Source organism: Triticum dicoccoides, chromosome 4A (assembly GCF_002162155.2).
Source record: "Triticum dicoccoides isolate Atlit2015 ecotype Zavitan chromosome 4A, WEW_v2.0, whole genome shotgun sequence".
In the NCBI taxonomy this organism is placed as follows: Eukaryota; Viridiplantae; Streptophyta; class Magnoliopsida; order Poales; family Poaceae; genus Triticum; species Triticum dicoccoides.
In genome coordinates, this window is record NC_041386.1 from 718,316,330 (window position 1) to 718,324,644 (window position 8,315).

An 8,315-nucleotide genomic window follows, 5' to 3' on the forward strand; every position below is an offset into this window, starting at 1 on the left:
AACCCAGTTGGAGAATCAACACTCAGGTCTAAGAAGAGAACTCGAGCTTCACAATTCTGCATCCATTGCCAAATATATCGCTATGTGTTGTAGACGACCACCTATGCATGCACCAACTAGGTGTACATTTTCCTTGTATAAACTACTTTGCCACCGACCAAGTCTTAGGACGACTTACCAAATATTACAAAAAAAAACTAAATAGCTAATTAATCCATGTGGCGCGGCGTGCCGCCGTGCACTATCTGCTAGTATCTCCTATTGCCAGAAAACTGTACAACGTAATAAACAAAAAAACTAAATCTGAGTTCTTCTTAGATAAAAGCATTGACGCAACAGTAGAAGTGTTTCCAATTAATTAACTACAGTATGGAGTATCACTGGCTTCCCATGCTCTTGAACGACGAGGTGCTCTGCACACCATCGTGGGCCCAGAGGCTGTCAATCCGTCTGTGCCGCTCCCTACAGTGAGATTCCACAGCTACGCAACAGACTAGCTGCTAGGAGCGATAATAGACTATGTCAGCTGCATGTGAGAGAGAGACCGGTCAGGGACAGATGTTCTTTCATATCGTGAACAGCAGCCTGCTAGTGTATTAAGCGTTGATCATCCTGCCAGATCTGCAAATTTTCAAGCTTTTACACATATCTCAATGCAACACTGTCCATTCTGAACGGCCCTGATATAGGGTACCAGGTAGCTCGGCCTACAAAAAACCATCCTCCATTCTCTCCAACTCTGCTCACACACGTCTGTGGATGATCGACAGAGGCCGCTGCTTGCTGTTTGGTGCGGCGCACCGGCGACCATGGCCCGAAGCCACCATGGTGGCCGCATAGAGGAAACCCTCGCCGCCGGCTTCATCTTGATGAAATAGTGAACATCTAACCAGGGATTTTCTTCTATGGCATGCATATTCAGGATCATGTGGATGACGGCCGACGGGTTAATTGAGAGCGCTGCATCCGGCCGGGCTGGGTATTTATGCTGCACGGGGTGGGGTCGCAGGTGGCACGCACAGTCATCCCTGCCCTTCTTCACTGCGCCGATTTCTTTGCTTGCGAAACAATTTATCCAATTGTTAGTGCATTCCCTTCGCGGTGATCTGACTCGTATGTTGATTTCTTTCCATGTGTTGTAGTACGTTGGTTTCTGTGGCGAGATACGGCTCTGTGTGCAACCGGGAAAAGGTTTCTTCCTTTCTTATTCGAGACTTTTGGGAAGGTTTGGGGAGCAAGACACGGACCAAATGCATATCGCAGCAGGATCGTACAATATTTGTGCCAAAACTATTGCTGAGGAGTGTGAACTGCATTTGGTTTTCTTTTGTGTGTGTAGTATATAAGGAGTGTCCCCATTTTTATGATTAAATAAATTAATTTTGACCCCTAATAATAATGTCAATAAGATGGTAGCAAGACTGCTTCGTACAGTCGTGCGTGTTTTGCTCCAAGACCCGCTCATTGCGCTCTTCCCAAATCACCCACCAATTGTCGCCCTCCAAAGCTGCCTTGGTACTTATTTGTTGAAATGACCACTTTGAACAAAGGGTTGGTCTAGAACTGTGTCCTCGAGCCATCACCAATGCACAACGTGACCGAGATATGGAAGAGGTCAGTCGCTGCAGGGTCCAAAGGCAGAGGTAGACCTATCTAGGATCTCGAGCGGTCCATCCAGTAGAGCCAATGCCAGTGGCATCTGAGGGCTGCACTCTTGAATTTCAGACAGGGCATCCCAAGGCCAACATAGCCGCGCGGTGGGAATACCTGCTTCCAATTGACGAGGTACCTGCCGCCAATAGCTTCATCTTTGTTTGCCCAGAGAAAACGTGTACAGAGCTTATCAAACTTCTTCACTAACCAGGACGGGGGGCCAATCGCGAACAGGTTAAAAACCGACAGCGCCATTATGAAAACCTTTCCATACATGCCAAAATATATAGTAAACACACTCTGCCCGACTTAAAATTTAGATACCACCAACTATCGACCACTTTTTTGAACGAGTCATTTCATCTTTGTCCAGCACACGAACTGCCAGCAAAAAAGCCAAAAAAATTATGAGCTTATATAATACCACCGGTCAAGTCTATTGTCCCTATGCATCATAATTCATTGTGCTTCAATACCTTCCCCAACAATACACAGATAAAAAATGCAATTGTAGCTTGAGTTTGGGAGACATCATGAAGGGCACGCTCAACATCAAGTAAACACCTTGTACTTTATGCCTCTTACCTACAGACTGGACGTGCCTGCAATATATATAGACAGGAATCGAAGTCGCGGACCCAAGCCTTTCAATTCTGTAGTTGGAGTTCTTAGTAATAGTAAGCCTAATCGTCACAGGATCCTGGCTGTAACACAAATTCAGTAACCTGGCTGTTAGTTGTTACTTCCACAGAGAAAAAACCATGACAAAATTGTTAGGACCCCAGAAACAACTCATCACAGCCTATCATACATATCTGGTTTACAATCTTATACTCATCAAGAAAGCTAACGCTAAAGCTTAACATCTTGTACCAAGTTCTAAGAACTCAAGGACCGATTCACATGGAAAGCTTCAGTAGTTGTCTCTTGCCCAAGCTACAACGTGCAAGTGAAGTACATGCTCTCTATTGGAAGGAGTAATTTTTCACAAGGCGTTGGTATTGTTGCAAGGCATGGTTCACGGTTCTACTCTATACACTAGTAGAAAAAGGGCCAATTGTCCCAGTTCGTAAGGGCCTTTTGTCCCGATTTTGGAACCGGGACTAAAAGGTCGTTACTAATGCTCTTGACCTTTAGTCCCGGTTCTTACACAAATCGGGACAGATGGGCCTCCACGTGGCCGGTGCGGCGAGCCCAGGCAAGAGGCCCTTTGGTTCCGATTGGTGGCACCAACCGGGACCAATAGGCATCCACGCGTCAGCATTTCAGGTGCTGGGGTTTTTGTTTTTTTGAAGGGGGGGTTGGGGGATTAATTTAGGTGTTTCATATATTGTGTTAGCTAGCTAATTAATACAGAGAAGTATCCTCTCTTATCTCCGTGCTTGGTTGACGCTACGTACTATACGTATGGAGAGGACTAGACACGCTAGCTAGTAAGCAAATGAAGGAAACAGAAGATCGTCATGAACATATGCATACAGAGAGAAGTGATATCGACCACCTCTCCTTCTCTGAGAGATTGGTCGAACAACAAGTTCTTGTATATCTATCCGACGCTACTGGCTACATATATACCATATAATTATCTCTTACAATATAATCTCCTAATTCCAAATGAACTCAGGGTCCACATGGTATTCTCCGTCTTTAACGATCACGTGGTCAAGAAAGAATGCCGCCAATTCCTCTTGAATTCCTCGCATACGATTTGGTGGTAGGAGTTCATCCCGCATCCGAAATATCTAATTTGAAGAAGGGGGTCAATACATATATATATATATGAATAAATGAAACTGAACACAAATGATGGTAGTAAAATAAAATTGTGAATATTATTATTTACGCACTTCATGTTGTTTGTCGGAGTAGGCCTGCTCACAGGTCGTGTGGCGGATGGACTCGCAAATGTAGTATCCATAGTAATTATTCCCTTGTTCTTGCCACAACCACTTTACAAGAAATAGAGGTCAATCAAACCAATAATTAGCAAGCATGCTAAATGGTATTGATGAAACTAGCGCTTGAATCACTAGGAGATGCGTGGAACATGCTACTATAGTACTTACTTTCGGTTGTCTAAATTGCAGCTTCTTCGGCAGTCCCAGAGTTTTTGAGGTGAATTTATTCCAAACCTGCCAGACAAAGAAAACAATTACTTGATATCAGAAAATGAACAAATTGAAGTTACCGATATGGTGCGATAATGATCGATTTAACTTACTTCTTTAGAATTTCAGTCATGTCTGCATACTCCTTGGGATCTTTTCGTCTCGAGTCTAAGACGGTTACTAGTCCCTGCTCAAGCTTAATCTCTAGGAGAATATAGTGGAAGCTGCGCACGCATGCATAACTCATCAATTACATTACTATAACCTCGACTAATAAGGAAAACGGAATATGCACAAGATAGTAACACTCACTGGAATTCGTAAAGGAAGAGTATTATAGCTTTGTTTTGATTTAATAAAAACGATTGTAGCAGCTTGGCCTCGGTATCTTTGGCCTGAAATTTAACCATATATGCATGTATGAGATTTGTGTTAATGAACCCAATATCACCGATTTGTCTTTTCTTCAATTCGGCGATTTTCAATCTGCATAATACAGTGAGGATAATTAAAAATACATGCAATGAAAGAGCTGACCTATATATAGAGACTTAATGATAGAAGTAGTAATACTTACAGGCAGTAGCAAGTGATCATTAACTTATCGAGGGCCTTTAGATTGAAAAACTCGAAGAACTCCTCAAATGGAACAGTCAACAGTTCAATTCTAACGAGGTCATGCTCCTCTCTAACTCTCAGCGTCAAAATATTCCTCCCCTCAGACTCTCTGCAGGTTTTCATATACCAATCATGGAATCTTCGCATCATCGTTGTTAGAGATCTTTCATCTTTGACGAGAGGCTTCCCGTAACCGTATTTGTGTTCGTCCACCTCCATTATATCAAAATGTGCATCGTCGGGAAGGTAATCTCCAAGATCGTTATAACCGGGCACCATTGTCCCGCCCAGATGATTAGCGACGACGCTAGACACCTGGAGCGGGGGGAACGATTGGTTCGCTTGTTCACCGAGCTGGGCAACTTTTTTCCCAGCTCGTCGTTCTGCTAACCTTTGACCACTGACAGTACTTCCCGACCGCTCCGCTTCAATAAATGACTTTGTAAGAATGCGCTCATAGTTGCCTTTCACCGGAGACTTTGGTGGTTTCTTCAGGGCAGCCAGAGTACGCTTCGCATTTACCGGATCTATCTTCTCCTCCGGAGGTGGATTTTCCTTTGCTTTCACCCCTTTAAAGAAGTTGGTCACTTCGGCTTGCACGATCTTCGTGTTTTCCTCCTGGCTCCTCTCGTATGGTAACTTCGTGCTTTCACCCCTTCAAAGAAGGACCGTATCTGTATTGCCTGCCTCTGGCTATACTACTAGACGCTGGAGCGGACGGAGCGGCCGCGGCTGTCTTTCCTTTCTTACGAGGCGGAGGAGAAGGACGACGCGCCGGAGCAGCCGGCCCAGGCGGAGAAGGAGGCGGAGTGCCGCCAGGCGCCGGAGAAGGAGGTGGAGTGCCGCCAGGCGCTAGAGAAGGAGGCTGAGTGCCCTGATCACTCGCCGGAGGAGGAGGCGAAGTGCCCTGACTCGCCGAAGGAGGAGGAGGAGGCGGAGGCGTCCAGTTCGGAAGGTTGATGAGCTCCTTCCGCCATAGGCATGGAGTCTTCAGAGAAGAACCTAGCCGAATCTCCCCTTCACCCGTAGGGTGGTCAAGCTCAAGGTCCTCAAATCCGTTTGTTACTTGATCCACCATCACCCTAGCATATCCGTCTGGAATCGACCGGCCGTGGTAGGTTGTGCCAGGTTCAGTAGGTAAAACAGAGCCAACAGCCGCCTTGACTTTCAATGTCATCCATCGCGCCATAAGTAGACAATGTTGAGACTCCGTGAGCCAGGCCTCTCCGAGGAGGCGGCATTGAAATGGGCGCGCGGCGACTGGGTGCAGACTGAGCTAGAGCGCTAGTGCCGCGCCCTAGAGCAGTACTCCGCTCGTCGCCGGGCCCGCGACGAGGGAGAAGTCATCGTCCTCGATGACGGCGCGCTGCCACCGGTGCGTCAAGGAGGAGAAGGACGACGGTGGCGATGGCGGTGACGACGAGGGCTTCGCCAAGCTCAACACGCTCTTCCTGTAGCTAGGCTTTTAGTTTTTAAGTTTGCTATGTAAAAAACTGGTGGAGTCATCGTCCTCGATGGCGGGAGATTTGATGATAACCCCCCAGGCCACTTAAACCCCACATGTCAGAGACAGCGGCGGGGGGTATATGATCAAGGATTTGCGAACAAGGGGGGTTTTCGTCAATTATCCCAAGTTTATGCCCGTTTGCCGAATTTTAGCCGGACGTATGTTTAATCTTTAAAAAAAAACTTCTGGGTCGACCCTGGGGCCGGCGGCTGGGAACCCGATCGGCCCCAAGCCGATTTTTTCGCCGGGTCGCCTCCAGGCAGCGAATTTTCGAGCCCCCTGGGGGGCCAACGGCTGGAGATGCTCTAACCATCTGACATCCAGGTCTATGATATTTTCATGGTCTAAGGATGCGAGGTAACATAGCGCATTATGAGAACCGACAACATATTGACGACATGATACCAGAGTATTTCGTAAGTCGATAACACCATCATGACCCTAACAATGTGCTCTCATTATTGGCGGCATCCTTGTGACATTAACTATGCCCATGCTCAGGAAAATAAGATCATCAGCAATACATGAGCTAGTTTATATGCCTAGCTATTGATCTTTTTGACATTTATTATCCCACACATGAAATTAGGTTATCCTATGAATCTCTTCTTCAGACACTAATGCAATTCTAGCCTGACACGATAAAATCAATCATAAATATGGAAATAAACTTTATTATTACCTCTGGGGCAATATTACCACACCAACATCACCACTCCCGATGGCATCACAATCTTTAGTGGTTGAGTTTCTATTCTTGGATATGTACTTAAACCATGCATGAGTTAATTCCTAGCTAGGACTAGTTTGATTTACCAATTCCTGCAATCTTGGGTTAATCCTTTTACAGCACTTCTTTAGAGGATCCACATGCTATTTCTAACCTAACCGTTAATGTTATCATCAAGATGTCTCGTGTTAACACTCACAACTCTGGTAGTGAAGATGGTACAGCCTCAGTGCCACCCAGCATGGCACATGTGATGTTCGAGATGCGGCGTAAGTGCCAAGCTATGATGCAGATCCTCGACCCCATCACGCTTAACAACAATCTAAGCAACGGTCAGCACAAAGGCGCCAATGCGTGCGTCCATCTCAACAAGCTCTTGCACCTTAAGCCACGTGTGCTCCGCTCCTCTATTGAGGCCCTGGATGAAGATGACTGGCTTAGGGGCATCAAGCACATGTTGCATGCGTATGCTTCTATAAATCTCCTCGACTCCAATTTCCAATACATCCCATTCCCTATTTCAATCGTGCTTTCCTGGCATCCGCACCGTTTACCATTTTCACTCATTTTCACTCGCCTGACATGCGTATGCTCCTCATTTTCACTCGCCTCCGACACTCCTGCCATTCTCCCCGTAGAAACAAATGTGATCCTGCTACATGGGGAAGAAGCTAGTTATATATAAAAGGTTTGCAAGTGATCAATGTTGTGTCTAGCCGGACACCATAATTGCTGCACCAAACATTTGATGCCAACTATTCTGATTGTTAATTATATGGTGTGTGTAGTTGTGTACTATTAGTACTATAGTAGCAGCTATGTAACGCAACACATCCCACTATAATTAAAAGTGGTGCTCAGGGTCTACGATTAGCGCTATAAATCGCCGATGCTTTCAGCGCTAGAATCACATCCACCACCACTCTCCCCCGCGCCGTCATTCTCAAAGGAGAAAAACATGAGCCATGGAGGAGAACGAGCTCTTGCGGTGGTAGCCACCGCCACGGTGACGGAACCGCGGCAGGGCGTGAGCGTTAGCCTGTTAGGCCGGCTGCTGGACTGCCATACCTGCCGCCTCCCTCTGAAACCCCCCATCTTCAAGGTATGTATCGCCATGGATCCAAATTTTCTTTCATCAATTAATTGTCTCCTTGCATATCATATCTGGATCCTGCTTCCTGAACTGACGTCCCTGAATCTTGCCGCCAGTGTGACGCCGACCATGTGCTTTGCTCGTCCTGCCGCGAAGTCCATGGAGAAGAACCATGCGGCCTCACGGTTGTCCGCTTCGCCTTTCTTGACGCCTTCGCGGCCACTGCTATGGTGCCGTGCGACTTCGAGCAGTATGGCTGCGACGCCGGCCCCATCGTCACTAGTAGAAAAAGGACCTAATGTTAGACACATTAGTCTCGGTTCAATTTTGATCAGGTACTAATGGTACCATTAGTCCTGGTTCGAACAGCTATGCATTAATGCCGGTTCGTGTCACGGACCGGTACTAAAGGGGTGGTGGCAGACTGGCGTCAGGCCGGGGCCCCACGAGCCCCTTTAGTACCGGTTTGTGCCACAAACCGGGACTAATGGGGTCTGACCTATAGTCCCGGTTGGAGACACAAACCGGGACTAATGGGGTCTGACCTATAGTCCTGGTTGGAGACACAACTGGGACTGAAGGGCCCATTTTCCAACTCTACCGCCG

The 8,315-nt window shown here is 46.8% G+C and overlaps 1 pseudogene; it reads left to right on the forward strand.

The window, feature by feature from the left end:
- The first annotated feature begins 5,734 nt into the window (after positions 1–5,734).
- LOC119284225 overlaps positions 5,735–8,315 on the forward strand; it is a 4,763-nt pseudogene continuing 2,182 nt past the window's right edge.